This window comes from Chaetura pelagica, unplaced genomic scaffold (assembly GCF_000747805.2).
Source record: "Chaetura pelagica isolate M959 unplaced genomic scaffold, ChaPel_1.0 scaffold104, whole genome shotgun sequence".
NCBI classification, from domain to species: Eukaryota; Metazoa; Chordata; class Aves; order Apodiformes; family Apodidae; genus Chaetura; species Chaetura pelagica.
In genome coordinates this window covers 4,751,087-4,772,571 of record NW_009953786.1, presented here as the reverse complement: position 1 = coordinate 4,772,571, position 21,485 = coordinate 4,751,087, and the positions used below count along the sequence as shown (strand labels likewise).

The 21,485-nt window shown below is 37.7% G+C and overlaps 1 protein-coding gene across 1 annotated transcript in view; it reads right to left on the bottom strand.

Moving 5' to 3' along the window:
- EXOC2 (exocyst complex component 2) overlaps positions 1–21,485 on the bottom strand; it is a 110,337-nt gene that overhangs the window by 13,610 nt on the left and 75,242 nt on the right. The window lies entirely within an intron of this gene.

Here is a 21,485-nt window from a genome sequence, read left to right as displayed (position 1 = left end):
ACTCTTTCCTTTTAAACTAAGGCAACAACAAGTCAAACAACATAGTACACTAGGTTGCGAGCTTATAATTTCCTGCTATCTTAGGGATTTTTTTGCAACAAGGAAGGAAGGGAGGGAGGAACAAAGCAGTATCAGTCAGAAATCTGAAGAAGCTTTTTTCTCCTCCACTGTAAACTGCAAAACAAAGTAAGAATGCCACACACCCGTACTTGAACCACACCAAAATATCACAGGTGTATGTGGAAATGCAACACCCCTTTTATTTTTCCTCTTCTACTCTTTTCCTTCTTCTGCTTTACTCTGTCCCAGTTTAAATCCTCCACAGGCTTCATACCAGAGGACAAAATTCATATCACATCCCACAAGAAAATACAACTTGACCAAGCACTGAATGGTGGTATGCAAATCACATCAAGAGGTAGGTACAGGGTGAATTTGGGAGCTGGCTTGCTGTTGTCCTCGGGGTGCACAGTGTTGATTTTGGTCTGCAAACCTATGTGGTATTCATCTCTTGGCTGCCTACTGGCTTCATCTTGTGACAGTAGGATCTTTTATGTGGAAATTGTGTTTTGACTTTCACACAAATTCTGTGCAAGATTAAGACTTGGAAGGCCTCCCTTCTTTACGGATACCTGAGCACAGGCAGAGCAAATAAAACTTTCACTGATGAACTAAACAGAGTTTCTTTGCCCCAGCTGATGGTCCCATAATGGAGCATCTTGCTCAAACCCTGGTACAGCTGGGGAGCCATAAGGGAAGTGCAGAGAGGGGGCTGCTATGTCAGAGAGGGCAAGTGTGTGTCTCACTGGCTGGCTGGCTGAGCTGGGAAGAAGGATAAGAAGAAATGGGGTCAAGTTGCACCAGGGGAGGTTCAGATTGGACATTAGGAAAAAATTCTTCACAGAAATCAAGAGGTAGGTACAGGGTGAATTTGGGAGCTGGCTTGCTGTTGTCCTCGGGGTGCACAGTGTTGATTTTGGTCTGCAAACCTATGTGGTATTCATCTCTTGGCTGCCTACTGGCTTCATCTTGTGACAGTAGGATCTTTTATGTGGAAATTGTGTTTTGACTTTCACACAAATTCTGTGCAAGATTAAGACTTGGAAGGCCTCCCTTCTTTACGGATACCTGAGCACAGGCAGAGCAAATAAAACTTTCACTGATGAACTAAACAGAGTTTCTTTGCCCCAGCTGATGGTCCCATAATGGAGCATCTTGCTCAAACCCTGGTACAGCTGGGGAGCCATAAGGGAAGTGCAGAGAGGGGGCTGCTATGTCAGAGAGGGCAAGTGTGTGTCTCACTGGCTGGCTGGCTGAGCTGGGAAGAAGGATAAGAAGAAATGGGGTCAAGTTGCACCAGGGGAGGTTCAGATTGGACATTAGGAAAAAATTCTTCACAGAAAGAGTGGTGAGGCATTGGAACAGGGAGGTGGTAAAGGCACCATCCCTGGAGGTGTTAAAAAACCAGACAGACGTGGTGTTTCAGGAGATGATTTAGTGGTTAGGGGTTGCAGGGCTGATGATTGGACTTGATGATCAGGAAGGTCTTTTCCAACCTTGATGATTCTGTGATTCCTTGAAACATTATCAAAGAGACAAGTGAAAAGCTGGAATGTAGAGAGATCAAAGTGGGTGGGATGTTTAAGAGGGTGATGTCATTCTAAGGAAGAATCCTCATTTCCCACCCATCCCACCCAAGCTCCTGAAGTAGCATACTTCTTCTCAGGCTTTCAGGTAACTTGTCTCAGAATTCTAATTCTGCTGCTAATTCTGTCTGCTGCTGCTGAGAGCACCCAAATTAACCAACTGGTAGCTGGTTAATTGACTGTGCTAGTACAAGCTGCCTGTCTGTGGAAACTTTCATAACATATTTCTTAGAGTCAGTCACTGCAATACAGTAACCAGGAGCTGTACATTTCTACAAGTATCTAATACTAATGTCAGCAACGTTGGTAACAATACTATTGTTTGGTGGCACACAGTTAAGATTGTGAAATAAATGATGATTTTATAACTGAAGACTTCAGAATGAACTGGCTAAATGGAATTGAGATGGAACCTAGAGTAAAAATGAAATGATAGGAACTTAGTATTGGACATTGCTAGCCCATCCCAGCTGCAAGACAAAATTGCTAACTTGCACCTCAGTGAAAGGGGCACAAGCAGACATATTTTATCTTGCATCCTTTTACCATGTTCAAGGACAAATGGGTAAACTGAAAGCTTAAAGGATATTATTGTTTGCAATCCCAGTAGCACTAATTAGGTGTTCCTGACCTTCCATAGCAGGTCCAGTCATTCTATGACTGCAGGATCAGGGGGCTCAGCGTATGATGAAGTATTTCCTCAGCTGCTTAGCCAGGTTTTACAATTTAAGAGCAGAAAATCCAGCACAAACTGTGCAGATCTATGCAGCTTAGAGACAGTCCATGTATACAAAACTGCAGTTGCCCTAATTGCAGCATATAAGTCTAAACGACCTTGTTTTGATAAGCTAAATAAGCCAAAGATGGAAAGATGATACTAGTGCGCTCCAAAAATGCCAGTAAGCGGAGCCAGACAGGGATAGAAGAGATAATACGCTGAAGAACAATACTAGCACAAGAATGAAAGATACAAATGAATTGACCACCTGTAAACCTAGTCTGGAAATTAAAAGTAACTACGTAACAGGTTAGCTCTCACTATGCCATTAAATGTGTGGTGTTGTGACAACCATTTCTGACAGAGTCAAGTTTTCTATCATGAATACAACATAAGTAAAAAGGGTATTTCCCCCCAGCACTTCTTTTTTTCTCATTTTTCTCATTTGTGAAGGATTTAAATTTTTGCTTGTGGAGACAAAGCCAAACATATCTGAATGTCAAGACCTGCAGGCATAGTTAATATCTATAATATATTTTGAAAAAAATACAATTAAAAAATACCCAATTTCTGATTTATATCACTGTACTGTTTGTGGTAGGCTTTATTGAAGCAAAGTATTACTCTTCTGGAGTATGATTCACTGGAAATACAAGCAGTGGCATCCAACTGTGAATTTGTTGTGAAATTCATTTCAAAATGAAAAAATTCTGTCCAGAATAGAGTTTTTGTGTAGCTTTCTCTATGCCTGTTCAGCAGCCCACGCAATTACAGTTTTTGGGACACCATGCTGTCAGTCCTATTATACAGCACTGAAAGCTAATGCACCATATAACTGTAGGTTCCAACTATTAGGCTAATCAAGTGAAACATAACATTCTTAAGGCTAAAATACCTCTTATTTAGCATACTGAAGCACAAATACAATGACATTCCATAGCTTCTGACAGAAATGTGTTCAAGAAGTCTCAACAAGCCCTTGCAATTTGTCTCAGGAAAATGTTATTATTCTGTTACAGCATAAATGCATTCCACTCCCACTCTATTCTTAACACCAAAGACTCTGACTTGCTGGAATTCTAGCTGCCACTAACAAAGTCCCAGTACTGTTCTAAAGAAAAATGAATGGGAAGACGTAAGCCATAAAAATGACGGACAGTTTCAGCCATCAACTTTCACAATGGCTGACAGAAACTTTAAAATAGCGCCTTCCAGTTTTGGGCCCTCCAATCTACATCTTCTGGTGAAACATTTATCAACCTTATCCATTAAATTTAATCTCCAGTTTACATCACACACACACACACACACACACATAACAAATTAAATCTGTCAGAAAGTCTACATTTACCAGCACTTTTAACAATGCCATAAAGCTGTAGCAAGGACGACTGTGTGAACTATGGGAGAAGAAGAAGGCAAAAAGATTTGTGGTTCTGAGGAGTAACAGAAACTAAACTTCTAGCTTGCCAATGCAAGAGTCATTCAGGAGATCTTCAGATGGCACAGTGTTACCCAGCTGCCCCACATGTAGTTCTCAGAGCTATGTTTCCCCCACGTACTTAGATGACAGCATTTGACTACAAAACCTCCAAAGTGACTGAATAAGCATGCAAGAGCTGGAACTACAATACCATGTGTGTAGTTTTAAGGCACAACGAAGCCACAAAAACTTGCATGCACAAATAGAGCAAAAGTTGCATACATAGTAAAGCTGAACTCATCAGAATGACTTCTGTGCCAGAAGCCAACACAGGCCTTCAAATGTTCTCAGTCCTTCTAGCATATCTTGATAGAGAGCATATGAGCATCAAACTTCTCTACATCTTCTGCAGACTCCAGAGTTCAAAGAATGAACTGAAGTTCAGCTAGGACAACTGAAACACAGGAAATTCTAACCTAGGCAGCCTGCGTTTGATGTGCTTTAGCTCTTTTGAGATGAGAACCTCATTTGAGATGGACAGCTGGGAAGCTAACCCTGCCACTGCCTGTTGCTGAACAAGCCTTGCAGCTTGCCTGTTTTTCAAAAAGGAGGAGGAAAGGACAAAAGCACATAACTTGAGAAAACGTAGGTGGCGTCAGCAGGTACCTCTGCTCACTGGCAGTAAACCACAACACACATGAGGATGAGAGGGTATGAAGGGTCAAAAGGAAAAAAAATTTAAAGTCAAATAAAAATCAGGCACAATTATTAAAAGCTGCTGCTCTTCAGTGGAAGAGTTATAAAAGCCACCCACAGGAAGTTCTAGAGTTTGACAGCTGTCACTCAATTGATTCACTAAAGAGGAACAAATGGTCCTGTATACACTGACCAAGCTAAAAGTCCTGTTTTAAGACTGAGTATATGGCCCTATTAGAAAACTAAGCTCTGAGGGACTGAACCAGAAATGAGTCTTGGGTAGGCACAGAGCTACCAATTCAGGAAACAACAGAGAGATTCTGGGCTCCATAGGAGGCCAGTACTTGCATGGGCAAGGAACTGCTAGCGGCGGTAGCAACGTTTCTTAGTGCCTCTGAAAAGACAGCATTACATTTGTTGGCCTTGAGGCTTGAACATGACTTAGTAAAGCTAGGAAAACTGATGCCTGGGAGTGTGAAACTTCAAATTTTAAACCCCTCCAATTGTATGCAGTATTTTTACAATTTATTGTTCTGTTTGGCAGTTTATGCCAGTAACAATCAGTCTGAAAACTTTTTTGCCTGATTATTTTTTAATAAAAACTTTCCTCCAAAATAATAACAAACAGAATTAATTGATCCAAAGCTACTAATATGTTTCACACCTAGCTGCACAGCATCAGTAACTGACTGTTACTGGACATTTTATTTGCTATGCTGATAAGTAAATTTAAAGGAGGACAAATGGAAAAAAAATATTTCATCTCCTCTGTTCTAAGGAGGACACCTACTTTTAAAATTGTTTGATATCTATATTCTTTTCAGTTACATTACACTCTTACCAGATTTAACTGAACTGATATTGGAAATTTTCATCTCCAAGTTTCAGAAGTAGAGTACCAAACTTTACAGCAAGTCACACACAAAGTGTTTTGAATTATGTGTCAGTTGAGCTCTTGCAGCTCCCAGTTCTAAGTTTTTAATTTGCTATATGAAACTGCTGGGGAAAAAAAAAAAACCTGCACGCATCTACTGCAAGTTGTTAATCAGAGCTGTGTAGTGCGCATTAAAAAAGAAACTAATGAATGGTATCCACAAAGTCAAGCAGCTTATTTAAACAGTCAGATTTTAACTGTTTAATTTCCTCTATATTCTGGCAGCATTGCAGCTGAAGCAGTAACAGTATTTAACAACTGCTTTACCTACAATTATTCAAGCATCATTTCCAGTGTGATTAGGACATTTTTTCCTCCCTTGAAACTCACGTTGCAAAAGCAGTACTATGGACTAGCATCCCTGTGGGATGGCAGCCTATTCTTTGTATTTCTGCAGCTCTTGGAAAGGCAGACTGTGTTAATGCAGCAAGTGAGCATCATCCTGTCCTGTGCAGCCTGCTCGGGGATTTCAAGGTCAGATGGATGCCTCCCAAGAAGTCAAGTTGCCTGAATGCCCAACCCATACCACAGAATTTCACTTTTCAATCTAACCTAACCCATAACTTCTGACTAAAACCAAGTAATCTCTTTCTGAAAACTAAAAATACAAACAGGTAAGACAGAAAGGGTGGGAGGCAGAAAAGGCACTAAAATTGAAACGCTGCCTGAGCTCCCAGCTGGTCAACAGAGAGGTCAGAGAGGTCAGCAATCCAGGAAGTTCTTGGAGTGCACTGATGACAACTTCCTCCTCCAAATGGTAGGGGAACAACAAGAAAAGGTGCTATGCTGGATGTTGTTCTCACTGGAGATGGGCTGGTTGATGATGTAAGACTTAATGGGAGACGAGGCTGCAATGACCATGACATGGTGGAATTCAGGATCCTTAGAGCAGTGAGGAAGGAGCGAAGCAAGCTCACTACCCTCAATTTCAAGAGAGCAGATTTTGGTCTCTTCTAGGATCTGCTTGGTAGGGTACTGTAGGACAAAGCCCTGGAGGGAAGGTGAGCCCAGGAAAGCTGGTTCATATTCAAGGATCATCTCCTCCATGCCCAGAAGCAATGTGTCCCAACAAACAAGGCAGGCAGGAGAGCCAGGAGGCCTGTGTGGATGAGCAAGGTGCTCCTGGACACAGGTAAATGTAAAAACAAGGTATACAGAGAGTGGAAGCAGGGACAGGTATCCTGGCAGGAGTACAAACAAGTTGTCAGAGAAGCAAGGGATCAGGTAAGGACGGACAAAGCACAGACAGAGTTGGACCTGGCCAAGGATGTTAACTTCCTGGGGAAGTCCAGAGGAGGGCCATGAAGATATTTGAGGGCTGGAGCACCACTCCTACGAAGACAGGCTGAGAGAGTTGGGGCTGTTGAGCCTGGAGAAGAGAAGGCTCTGGGGAGACCTGAAGGGGCTACAGGAATGCTGGGGAGGAGATTTTTACAAGAGTTTGTAGTAAGAGGACGGGGGTAATGGATTAAAACTGGGGAAACTTAGTCTAGACTAAAGAAAATTATTTAGTGTGAGGGTGGTGAGACACTGGAACAGGTTACCCAGGGAAGTTGTAGATGTGCCCTCCCTGAAGTGTTCAAGACTAGGTTGGATCGGGAGGTGTCTGGTGGGAGGTGTCCCTGCCCATGCAGGAAGGTTGGAACTAGATGATCTCTAAGGGCTGTTCCAACTCAAACCATTTTATGATTCTATGATGAAGAATTAAAAAAAAAAAAAAAATTGTGGACAACCTTGGCACACAAATCTTAAGTTAAGTAATATACAGACTAGCTCTAGGCTTTCCTTACTTACAGATGACTGTCTGACACCTTCCAGAGCGTGATGAAGCTCTATCAACTACCTTACTGCAAGAAATGAACAAGACACAGAACAATCTAAAAGTGAAAATTAAAATTAACACAATTTCTTAATTTTATTTTATTTTTTTACCAGGCAGCTTTTCAAATAAGCATGACTTATAATACACCCTACATGTAAAACATTTCAGAGACCCACACTACAGAGCTACGAAGTATGTATAGCAAAAAATATTTTAAGTTATGTTGGCATTATGGAGCTATTTGGATTACATTTCCTGATGGACTCTTTCAGCACACTTCACTTGGCTTTGAAAAAAAAATATACAAGCAATTTAAATCAAGGTACTGTCCCCCAAAACTGTTTAAATTTTCCTTGGTTACAAATATTGTATTTCTAATGTGACTGACAGTATGTTTACTTAAAATATAGAAAATAACTGAAATAATTAAAATTCCATTATTAATTAAAACTTTGCATATTTCTAGAACAGACTGTATTTGCCTCATTAGAAAATGCCTGAAATTATTTAATGTTCCTGGAAAAGAAATTTAAAAGCTAGCTACTGTTTGCAAATACTATAGTGAATGCAATACCTCATCTAGAAAAACAGTGTTTAAATTTCCAAGAAGCTTATACCTTTCATGATAGTCTCCTAACCTTCGAATAGACAGAAACCTAACCTGTTTGCAGACATGAGCCTTTCATGAACTTCAGCATTGGTACATGAGTATGTCATGCTATTTTACTGAAGTGCCCCCACCCACACAGTGATATCATCTAACCTGACACCTTGCAGATATTTTTTAAAAAAGAAGTAAAATAAAAAAGTAGAGATAGATATGTGACTTGGAATTTCCCCATGGACAAAACAAAGCTGCTCACCTCTACTCTTTACAACAGCACACAAGTTCCTCTCTTCAAAGACAGTTGATAGGAAATCAGCTTCAAATACCAGTACTACTAGTGGCCTGTTTTCCAAATGAAGGTAGCTAGATAATTCTGTTTTTTTCTTTCTAATTACAAAAAATGTATTTGCTATCACACTTTGTTGTTTGATCTGGATAAAAACCATTTATACAAGACTGTTTGTAGGAGGCTAAGAGCAGAACACGTATCTGGCATGTATCTATCTCTAAAAATGGAAGAACTCCATGAGGTCATAACCTTTACCATCACTTAAGCTGTTTTATTTACTACATTACAGTACCTCCTTGTTTTCACCAAATAATTTCCAAGTTGATTTAAGAAAGCCAATAATTAGTAGCTGTCAAAAAAGAAGTAATGAGCTGTGCAAAGAATGGCTTTAATTTAGTTATTGTTTCTGCAAAGAAAGAAATAGGGACACCACCTCCTAGAGAATGAAACTGACATCATAATGTTCACAGTAGGATTTATGCAGTCTTATTAATGAAACTATTTTTACTACCTCTGAACATAGAATAAAACATTGAATGATTTGGGTCAGAAGGGACTTCAAAGATAATCTAGTTCAAACACCTCTGCATGAGCAGGGACACCTCCCACTAGCCCAGGTTTCTCAGAGTCCCATCTAGTCTGGGCAACCTGTTCCAGTGTCTCATCACCCTCACAATGTAGAATTTCTTTTTAATGTCTAGCCTACATCTCCCCTCTTCCACTTTTAATCCATTACCCCTTGTCCTCTCACTACAGGCCCTTGTAAAAAGTCCCTCCCCAGCTTTCCTGTAGGCCCCTTTCAGATATTGGAGCAGACCAGCAGTATTTTGGGTCTTCTTTTCCCAGTAGATGCTGTGGGACAAATGATCTGGGCTGCCTCAAAGAAGGGTTTTAACCCTCAACATCTTCATCTCATGGGACTGCCTTCACCAATCAGTGCCTGTCACATCCTTGATGTGAATTTGCTCCGCTCCACTTTGCTGAAAACTAAAGAAACATCCCAAAATCTTTTTGTTTCCTTCTGTGTGAAGCACAACACAGGGTGTCTGGCACCCTAAACCACTCTTTCTAAGATCACAAGCTCTTCACCTGGCCAAGCACACGAGTGCAGCACTCCCTGCAGCCAGAATGCCATGTAAATAGCAGCGCTGCATCCCCAAACTCCTCTGCACAGACCAAGCATACCCCACCTGGAACCTTCCATAAACATGATTCAAAAAAATAAGTGCATAGTATACTTACAAATAAATATAGCCCCATGTAAAAGAAAGGGTAAAGTTGGAGGAAAGTAATTATTTAAAACTAGTCTAGAATTGAAGACATAATTTCAGCATTCATAGACTTCTGTGGATTTATATGATACGCCTGAACAAAAGGAAATGTCATACAACTGCTCCAATGTTATTGAAACAGAAAAAAAACCCCTTACAGACAGGGACTCCAGAACCTCATTTGAATTTATTCAAGAATGTAAAATTTTTCACTATGCCACTTCCTGCTATTGCTGGAAACATTCCCTCCTTTAAACGGAGATGGATTTCAAGGTACTGTACTCAGTGTTGTTTTGAGAGTACATTCAGAAGAAAATGTGAACGTGTAGGCAAACTGGAAACTCTCTGGAGAGATTACCCACTTATTTAACCACATTTCCTGTTTTTTAACCCATTTGTCCTAACTCAGTCCTTAGACTACTGACAAAAATAGATATATGTGCTATAAATAGCTCATTAGCAGGTCTTTCTTGGTAAAACTGAAAATGTTTTGATAAATCTATTATTCTTACTAGCTCCATACTAATTAAATGATGAATCAGATTCATGTTTCCTTGAAATCCTTCACTGCATAGCTCATGGTAATGATAAATATGCAGCACCTTAGGAATCAGAAAAGAAGTCGTAAGAACAAACATTGACCTAAAAAATGGCTATAGATAATTGAAATTTAATGAAGAAATAACTGGCAAACTATGTGGGAAAGTGCCTTTATGAAGAACAGTTTTGAAGCAAGGAAGGACAGCCTAGCTGTTGAGTCAAAACCTAGCTAAATATTCAGAGATCTGAAGGCCAGGGTGCTACATATTTGAATTAATTGCCTTGCTCTTATTTTCAGCCATGACACTACATTAATGTAACCCAGTGAATGTCACTTGAAGGACTGGAGTAGCCTTAAGAAACCACAAAACTACTTTCCAAAAAAAACCAAACAACCATGAAGTTTTTCAGGACTGATGTTACTTGAAGTTTTTTTAATTCATTTAATTCAAGCAATAGAAATTATGTATTGAAGTTTAAAAAACCTGAAAGTTTCTGTGCTTCAGCTGGCTTGGAGTAGCAAGAGCTCTAAAGACTGCCAGTACTTTGATACCATTGTCTGTGCATGATCTTCAGTCTACAAGAGAACACTAGGAGAGTAATACTGGTTTTGTGCATAGCCCAAACTAAGACGTCTTTAAAAAAGAAGCTGCTGAGGCTGTTCTGAAAGTTCTGCTGCTCCATCCAAGCTGCCAGAAGGTTCTAAGCAAACCAGGAAGAAGTTTGCAATCCAAACAGTTGCCGCCTTCTGATCCTTCCCACACACATTAAAACCCAATCCCAGACACATCTCTCACAGATGTGCAGACCAATGACCTGTCACATGTCCAGTGGTGTCAGCAACACAGACTAACCCCTTCATGATGCCTCCAGACATTCTGATACAGGAGGATTTATGTAATGGCAAGAAGCACCAATTTAAATAAATGAGTTTCACAGATGAAAGATGGTAGCTATATGTACTATAAAGATACAGAATGACCAATTTAATGGGAAAAGTAACTTCTTTAATTGTAAGGTATACTAAAAATCAACATCTCTATCAAAACTGAGAACAGTTGGATCCAAATGTCTGAAGCAATGTTTCCTTTCATTAACACAAACCAAGCATAGTCTGCAAGAACATTCATTTATTTCTTTCAAACACATCATTTTTAAGGCACCCTGAAGGTGTCCTTTCATGATTTTATAAAACCTAAAATTATTAAAACCTTTCAAAATACAGTCTCACTCAGGGAACTGTGTTTTTCTCATAATTCTTGAAGTCACTGGTACTGTAATAATAGCCTGTCATATGCAAAATGACAGGAATTTCATAAATGAAGAATGGGCTTAGAGATATACTATGTTTATGAATTTACTTTGGTTGTCACTCAAATATTATTATTATTGTATGAAATGAGAAAGCTCAAGCCAACCGATTCAAAAAAGACCACAAAGTATTTGCAGTAATACAGTTGCTAATAATTTTAGTGTCCAGTTATGTGCTGCATCTTTCTAACCTTCAAGCTACAGAACGAAAACTTAGTCACCAGTGAAAAATGTCCTGTGTTCATGACAGTGACTTAAGACATATACTTCAGCAAGAAAAAGAAAAGGCAAACGATGCAAAAAGAAGTAAAAGTGTGGACTTTTAAAAAGAGTTTGTTGTTTGTTTTTTTTTAAGTAAAAAATTGAATAGTGGTGCTTTGAGCAAAAAGATTACTGGCAGCAATAAGATACACAATTTTCCTGTCCTTTGTGGTGTATTTTTGTTAGCACAATTAATGATTTATTTATTTATTTATTGCAGTTGATATTTCTATTGAATTGTATCAGAAGCACAATGGTAACAAGCAGGCAGTATAAGAAAAATCCAGTACTTTTGGAACCTGATTCTGCAAAGGCCTGTGAATATTCTTAGCTCAAAAAATGCAAGCAGTCAGTCACCACACTGAAAAAAAACACACAATGGCTGTTATTTTTTTTTACATACTTTCTTCCAAATTGCTTTGTGTACCATTTATGGATACAGGGAATTTTTATTTGTCCTTAGTAACTACATTCAGTAAACTGGCAACTAAATCAAAGCCAGAGTATTAGCTTACAAGCAAACACTAATAAGTTGCAGTATTTTGTAGGCACAGTGGAAGTATCGAGTCCCAGGACAGATCTGACCAAGAAAGGCACCTTGGATACAGATGCAGTGGACTATTTGGAAGATGCAGTAGGAGGTCATACTCCATTCCACTAAATTCTCAAATTTGAATTCTAAGGTAAAATCTAGGTTGATTTTTTTTCCCCACACACTTGGTAACTTGTGATGACCTCAAACAAGCAGTCATCAATTTGACCTTCAGCCAGTCCTTGTTTCTACCAACGTACGTATTGAAAACCACACCATATACTGCAGTCAAATGCACGTAAATCAGCAAATCAGTAAGAACAAGAATTATTTATGGTACAAAAATGCCATAAACTGAATTTTGAGTAGAATTTTATGTGTCAGTTTAAATAAGCAATGAGTTGGAAGCAGACTAGTGCAGCTTTTAGAGACGATACTGCAGTAAAAAACCCAAGAAAACCCAAAAAAACCCAGCAATCAAAACAAATAAAAAACCCCCACCTTACTCCTCTCCACTCTGCTAGAAAAAAGAAAAAAATGACATAAAAATAGTTGTGAGGCACATACAGTATTCAGTGAGACTTCAAGTTTACTCCATTTATCAGAGTGAAGGTGAGAACTTGCACTGGCTTCCAGTGTTACTACTTCATAGTTTTTAACTTCCAAGTTTCACTGAATCTCTACAGCATTTTGAAAAGGGGATGCTTTTGAAATTAAGAATGTCTTTGCAAGACCTGAACATAGATCCTTAAAAATTGTTCAAGTCCAAAATTAACATTTGGAAGCTATCTGGACTCAGGAGTGACCCACAATAACTGGAAAGCTTATGATTTTTCACAGTTCAAAGGAAAGTCTTTTAATAATTTTGAATTACTTCAACCCCTGAACAAGTCCAACACTATAATTTCATCCACACATCAATAAAGTTTAAGTGTTTCATTAAATTTAAATTGCTATTCATTGTGTAAAGAAATTTTAAGCTAATGAAATGCTTTTTATTACCATGGATCCCCTGTACTGTTAGAAGTCTATCATATTTTCCCACTTAAAAAGTAAGAGTTCAAGGGCTTGATAACTTGGCTATAGAGAGAATATGCTCCAGGCTGAATTTTGTATAGAAATTTTGTATAGAAAGCTGCGGCTTTTTCTTATACTAAATTTTTCAACTATAGTCACGCACACACCCCTGGGCAGAAAGTGTTACTGAAGCATTGAGCAGACAGCTATTTTCCCTCTCTGCTAGTCTGGTTGCCCAGTGGCAAGATACATCTTGGATACTGTGTTTTCATCAACATTTTCATTTTTAAAAAATGTTAATAACTACAGCATTCTTAACTACTGCACGCATTCAGGGTTTAGAAAATACTCATTTTTATCACTCCTCTTTAATTTTGAATTCAGCATCATTTTATTCTTGACCATAAATCCCTTATGCAACATTTCAAACCATAACCAAGAACCTGAACTGACTGATGGGTTTAGTAACAGCATCAAGGCTTTTGGACCTCCCTTGCTGAGTTGTTTGAGGCAAACCTCAGGTATTTTAAAATGATTCTATGCATCTGCATGGGTGGTACACGAGGTACTGTAATGCTGTATTTTGTGTGACCCTTTAAGTATCCCCACTGCAAGACACTAAGCACCTTTATCAGGCAGAAAACACACTGTTACGGATTGTTTCTAACTGGTACCTACATGCCAAGTTAATAAGACAAAATCATTCTCTAAGGACAACAGTGTGAATTACAGGAACCATATAGGCTGCTCTCTGCACAGACTCAGTCTGGCAATTTTGATACAGCTGAGTTTACTTAGACCAATAGCAAAGTTTTAACTTGGGATTTCCCATTGAAATATCACACACAAAACTCTGACCCTTTATAATTTGAGCTAGAGGACCATGACTTAGCTACAAACAGCAGCAGACAGACCTCTGCTACAGACCAACCAGTAGCCTTAAATGAGAGCCACAGTTACCTGTGAGTAGGTAACAACATACTGAAGTTTCCCAAATATTACATCATGATCTGTAAAGGCTTCTTGATCTCACAGTACTCCCATGCATAGTCTGTGACTATGACCTTAGAATGACCTAATTAACTCTTCCCTATTTTCAAGTTCCACAGTTCCTACAGCATATCAATTTGCCTTGAACCCAACCTTTTAAAAAGGGATGCCTTGGCTTTCATAGGATCTTGCCTGCAGCACTGACAACCTCAAAACAGGAACTGTAATTGTACGCACCAGCCAATATGATATGAAAAACACAACTGTTCCAAGCGAGCAAATACATTTAAATATGAAATTGAAAAATAAAGAGAAAACCCTGAGAATACATTTAGTATCTCAGCAGATAAATGCTGCATATTAAAAAAAACCAACATAGTCCCACCAACACAGAAGGCCAAGACCCATACACTAATTGGCAGCCACACAACTGCACTGCAAGGGGGGAATGCCTGTGTAACCTGGATAGACTGCCAAAGGACTTTAAAACAGTTCTGTGTACAAGGAGAGGTCTTGAGATCTTTTACCAGTCAACGTTGGATATCATGTCAGAAAAAGGAAAGCATCTACAGTGAGCACATCTGTGGAAATAAATCTTTGTAGAAGATAAGCCCAAGCTAAAAAGCCTTACCACGGAGTTTGGGACAGACCCAGTACTGCAATTTGGGACTACAGGTAATTTTACTTTTCATATGACTTTCTTTCCCTACTCCACTTGTTTCATTACACCCCTGTTTGATAAAGATTGCTGCAGTAACTACCTCGAGCCTCACCAAGATAATAAAAATCTAGTTTCTAATTGTAATGATGGAAGGAACAATCTAACATTAAGCCCACTCAAACATCTCGTTCAAAACCAAGGTGGCTTTTTTGTTTTGTTTTGTTTATAATCAAACTAGGAATCAAATAAAAACAAATAACAGCAATACCGATAAGTGACTTTTAGCTTTGTATACTATGATGTTATTGTACCTCGGTCCCCTCCCTGGTCTTCAGTTCTGGCTCCCAAACCTGTCTGAAGTATTACTGAATTCTTCCTCTCCCATCCTCCCACCTCTGCTCACTTAATCACCCTGCAAACCCAACCTGCCCCTGCTCTGTTTCCTGCCTCATTCCTGTAACAATGGGACATCCAATCAGTAAACTACACAACAAACATTAAGATGGTAAATGCAAAGCATGAAAACAGTCAGTATGCCAACAAGTTAGACCACTGACTACTGTTCTGATGATGGCATTATTTACTACTAATGTTTTATTGAAGCTTGGGGCAGGACAAAACTTGTGTGGATATCTTTTATGCATTTAATAAGGGGTGTTAGAAGAGGAAACAATCATGCTGTCCCTTTCTCCTCTATGCATTATCATTGATTCCAACCCCCAAGTAATTTGAACAATGCAGAGATCAGATGCTATTATCAAAGACAGTCGTAAAAATACTAAATAATATAAAAATAGCTTCAGCGTTTCTCAAATAATGTGCTAAAAAAGTATTTAGGTTTCCTTGTAATAAAAACAAGCAAATAAAAAAAAGGTCGTTGACATTAACACAGGTCCACCCAGAGATGGGATTGCAAACTAACACTGCACAAGCTAGAAAACACCAAACTGATGACAAGTTTCCAAGGTAAAGATCAAACTGGCCAAACTAGAGACAAGTAGAGATCAACTTCCTACAAAAAGCTAGATGATAAAAGAGCCTTCTGAGGCATCAGACGTTACAGACAAGTAAATCCTCTGGACTTGCGCTAACTATAAGTTCACTGAGGTATTAGAGTGACTTTAATACCATCAGCTAGGAAGGGTATGTGAATATACACAATTCTCAAGCTACAACAAAACTAGGACACAGTCTGACCGAGGAATCACAGCAAGACTTCTTTTTAGATATACAAGGCTTTTGTGGCCATGCTTTTCCCATCCCTCATGCAATATAAGTGAAGTCTGTCTTAAGTCTTCAAAATTTTCGTATTTCTTCCCTTTTTAAAATCTACCCTACTTTAAATAGGCAATTTACAAACTGTTGACCACTTAATTTTGCAGTTTGAGACTAATGCTGGTTTTCCAACTTCTGAAACAAAAATCCTGAAGATAAAATGTTTATGGAGCTTAATCCCTAGAGTTTAATATTCTTTAGTAAAGCATAGACAGAAATGCCACAAGGTATTGCAAGAAAGAGTTTGACAGGTAAAGGCAAAAATAGCTGGGAGAGATATGATGACAGTCTTGTAAACAACTACTGGTAGGCTTAAGAGTGGAAAAAGCTGTGAAACAAACTGTGAGTGAAGGTAGACACCCGCAAAGCACGAGGAAGCATAAGAAAATACTTAGGTTGCAGATTAACTTCTACTGCATGCTTGCACACATGAAGTGTCTGCTGAGACAGACAGTCCAACAAGAAACTCTATTCAAACTTGGCAACAGAATATCTTGTATGCAAAAAGTATACGGAAACATAAGAAGATACCTAGCAAAGTCTACGTGCAAGTGCAACTCAGAATGTGGCAGGTAGGGACCAGAAAATGCAGCATCCCTCCAGGACAGTTTCTACTGGGATTTCTGGAATTGTCAGAAACTAAAGTTAACTTGTTGGCAGAAACTACAGGAAGATGGAATAACAGTTCCTTCTCCTGTTGTGATCTTTTGTAACTTTCCAAGGACAGAGAGGTTACAATGTCCATTCTGATCACCAATTAGAATGATCCTTAATATTGATAATTTAGACACTGGTGTAATATATTAAAGACATCTCACAGTTGTCAGAAATGAGAAATGTGATGAAACCTGAATGTTTGAAAGTAAAATTCAAGAAAAATTTAAGGTTAAAACAAAGTTACACAAATGAAGGTATTTTGAAAAATGCAGCGAAATCAGTGTTTATATTTCAAGCAAAGTATTATTTTTTTAACAAAATCAATTGAAACGCTACAGGATAACAGCTGACTTTAAAATTTTAGTACATTATTCTACTCTGGGAAGAATTTTGTGTAGAAAACGAAATCCTAGAACTGCAGTTATGCAACACATGGATTGCTACACTTGCTGGTTGAATAGGTCATTTAAGGATGCTGAATTGAACTTAATCTAATCAAAATTTGGTTGTTGACACAGAACATAGTATTTCCTCCCTATAAAATTAAATATACCTTTTCATACTCCATTTTTACCTGTTGAGTACCTTTTCATCAGGCTATTGCCATTAGAAGTTTTTTTATTAGATTTAGAAATTTGACAAATAACATATAGGAGCTATGACAACTATATAAAATCTGATGCACTAAATCTCTTACCTTAAAAGTGGCATTTGATGTATTTGAAATGTTTCAAACAATGCCTCCTTAACATGCCAAAATAGAAGAGATACAGATTTAACTCTTCTATATTCAATTTTTGTACAGAATGAGTATCTAAAAAACCACAAACAATCAACTTTCAATAGAAAATGTGAAATTACCTGAAACTTTCAATGCAATGTGAAATTTAAAATACTACCAAAAAAACCCATCCAACATCTGACACCAGTGAAACACAGAAGATACATATTTAAAAAACATGTTAGAACAGCCTCTACAACTCTGTATGCTCTGAACTTTGACCGAACTTTGGCTAGACAGCATAGCAGTCAGTATTTCAAAAAGAATTTATGAAGAGAGATGACTGTATCTGAGTTCCTTAGAAAAAGAAATGAACCACCAACCTTCTGTGTGATAAGCATGTCTATATTTAGTATAGTCTCAAATTAATGTAGTTATTGTACATATAAACAAATAAAATATAATGAAACTTGTCACATTATTAAAAATAATTTGACATTTGCATGCAAAGGCTCACACTAATAATCTTAAAGATTGAAGCCACAAACTGCAATTACTTTTGCTTGTACAACTTTAATACACAGAAATCTTTTATACTCTAATTCAAAGTATCAAAACCACCTCATTCACCCTCTAAAAAACTATAAGCTTGGAATCCAGAATAGATCACAGAGCCTAATTTTGTCAAATAACCAAGACAAAATATATGCATTTAAAATAGAATTAAAAAACCCTGGCAAAACACAACCTACTACCAAAAGAGAGAAGTATGAACACGAACAAAAAATCTTTGCCTGCTGAACTAGCTGATTGACCAATATACATGAAAAAAAAGGTGTAAAAACATACTCAGCAACTGATGAACATTATGTTTCTCATTATTCTTTTAATCTCTTTTAATTCTGTTAATACCATAGATCAAATTAGAACAATGTTTCAAAAAAGAAGAAAGAACCGAATTAGATTTCATTGATACTGCATGTTATTATGGGAGTCTTTGTTGTAAAGACTCAGAAGTTGACACTGAAATTAAAATGAAAATTTAAATGAAAGTTATTTATTAACAATAAATCTGATTAAGTTCATAATACAGCCTTCCAACACCAGCAGTCACACCTTGGATCAAAATAAAGGGGCAAATATATAATTACATATATAATTGCATAAGTGCTTTCTCACATTCAGAACTTACATATTGAAAAGACCATGCATGTTGAAAAACTAAATAATAAAAGTTTAAACACATAGGCTAAATTAAAATTTTCCCTATGCAAACAATTTGCCCTTTCTTATATTTAAAACTGTAACAAAAACCATATGTAAGTCAATATCTGATAATTACAGGACAATTGCCTAAGTGAGTAAGGCATATGCTTTTTCCAAATTGACAGAAACATGGTAGAAAATTTTAATATTATGTATTTTTCAAAGTTTGCTCAAAAGGCAGGACTCTTAGTTGCATTCTAATTTCTTCTTCAGAACTGTTCGTTTATTACAGTTCTTCTCATTCTTCTGTTTTCCTTTCTATTTCCCCATGCATTATATGATGCAAGGAAGGACTATCCCCAGTACTTACAGACAGATGACTGCAAATTTGCCCATGATAAATAGATTTGTTTTTATAAGATTTTTCTGAATACTCCATATATTACAAGACTTCAGGTAGCAAAATTAAAAATGTATGTTCAATTATGCAGGGGTCAAAGAACGCATTTTAGTGATAAAGACAAAAACATTTAAGGGACCATTGAGTGACACAGAAAAACCTGCAGCGGCAGGAACAGAATCCTACCTCTGCTCTTTTTCCCCCTCCCAGATCATACTTCACCCACTTCTTAAGGTCTGTAACAGCTGAGGATAGATTTTTGCCTGTAAGAGCTCCACTTAATACACAACCCAGTTTAAGCTCCAAAACAGCCTCCATTTCATGAAGTGTACCCACGTGAGAAAAAAATATTGTTAAAGATTGCATTACATTTGATTGTCTTTCTACATATATTTCTGTACATAAATTTTATTGACATTGAAAAGAAACCAAACAAAGAATTAGAGCAGAAATCAGAAAATTCTCCTACTGCTTTGGTCTATATGGCTCAACAACAGAATCTGGAATACATACATGTAACATTTTTCCAGTAGATTTACACAAATTTGAGTCATTTCGCTGATGTTGTAGACCTAGACTTTTGTAGCCTTGATTTTTGAAAAAAGAAACATGTTGATGGCATTGGCAAGGCAAAACATTTAGGCCCTTGTGTTCTCTGTGGTTTTGCCTATACATAGCACGTAGCATGTAGTGCCTATACTATAGTATATAGCAATATATACATAACTTCTGTCAGCAGTGCAAAGAAAGTGACCAGCAACTTTAATAGGCCACCATCCTTAGGGGACAAAAGTGCAGAATGCAGGGTTTTCTTTTTACTACACTGCAGCTTTTGGTAAGCTCACTGATCTGGTAAGTATCATACATCTCTGCCCTTTTATTTGTACTTCAAGTCCACCTCTTGTTTGTATAATCTCTTTCAATCAATTTTTATCTCAGTTCTATTTCTAAATTCTCCCCTAATTTATGTTTCTATCTTGTTCATGCAGTCTTGTTTCCCCCCTTTGTTCCACTTTCATTCCTTGCTTGATGCCAGTCTTCATCACAAGCTTTTTGTTCCAGTTTCCTCCCTCCCTTGAAGTTACTTTCCTTTCTGCCAGCACTGGTATTCTCCCTGCCATGAACACCTTCATCTACCCAAAAGCATTATCTTGCTGATAGTCCAGATCGGGTGTTCTCTGTATTTTATTCAAGCTCCAGTTTCTTCATTCTGCTCGGTAACAGCAGGGGGAGCATCAAGAAAGGAATACTTGCCAATGCTTGACCAGCCCAACTGTTAAAAAGTAGTGGCAGTTTTGAAGCTGCTTTATTTAATAAAGCAGGTACTTCTCATGCTGTAATTGGAAAGGAGCTTTGAAGCAGAGCTTTGTGGTGTTTTTTTTTTGGAGGGGGGGGGTTTCTAAGAGAAAAATGAAAATACAGTGTATCTACCACAGTACTAACTGCATCTTTTAGATTACACAATGGTATATTTTCTCAACTATAATCTTGTTACACAATTTAGTTTTGTTTGTCAATGATAGCTTATAGGAAAAAAACTATTATATGCTTGCTGGGTGATTTTTAAAATTTTTAAATTTTTTTTTTACTACTGGAAAAAATCAGTCTCATATACCCCATGAAGAAGGGTTTGGGCTTTTTTCCAGTCCTTTTCAATAATCAAGTTCATCTACCTCCTCCAAGAGGGAGGCTTTCCCAGTCACTCACTAATTTTATATTCCAGATATTTTCAGGATAATCTAATTATTGGTATAAGCAGACAAACTGAATGTACTCAAAAGTTAAACTACTATACCAAGTCAACAGCGTACATTTGACAGAATTTATCCATCAGAAAGACAGACCATCAAGGTGGAAAAGCATGGAAGAAAGGACTGTATGCTCTTTCTTAGCATGCTGAGCTTGGGGTTTAACAAATAAAACCCAAACAACTTTTTTATTACTTCATATCAGTAACTCTTGGCCAACACTATGTATGTTACTATATATAATCCTGAGGAAGAGTCTCTAATAATCGACATCTTCACTTTGATTTTTACCAAAAAGTTCCAGAGGAAGTACTCAAAACCAACAATAAAGTAGACAACAAACAGACTAAGGAACACCTCTAATACAAATTCAGTATTTCCTTTAAAAATTACTACAGAATAATGCTAAAGGCAACACGAAACTAGTAAGAAGACCCCAACGCACTAGATCAAGTAAAGAGCATATAAAATCTGACACTTCATTCTCTTTGTCTTTCTTATCTGGTGGGGATGCAAACAAAAGCATACTTTAAACATGATGAGAAGTTATGTTATTCAGATGCAAATTTGAATCTGCAAGATTAAAAACTAAGTTACTTCCTCTGTAAAATCTATTAGAGTATATATTCTGAGCACAAAAGAGTAGTAATGAAAGATAGAAGAGACTTTTATTTCAAGTAATAAACCCTAAGATGTTCATGTTTTTCAGGCCCAGTGAGCAAGCACTGCAGGTCTTGATTCACAGCATCCGAGTGTGGTT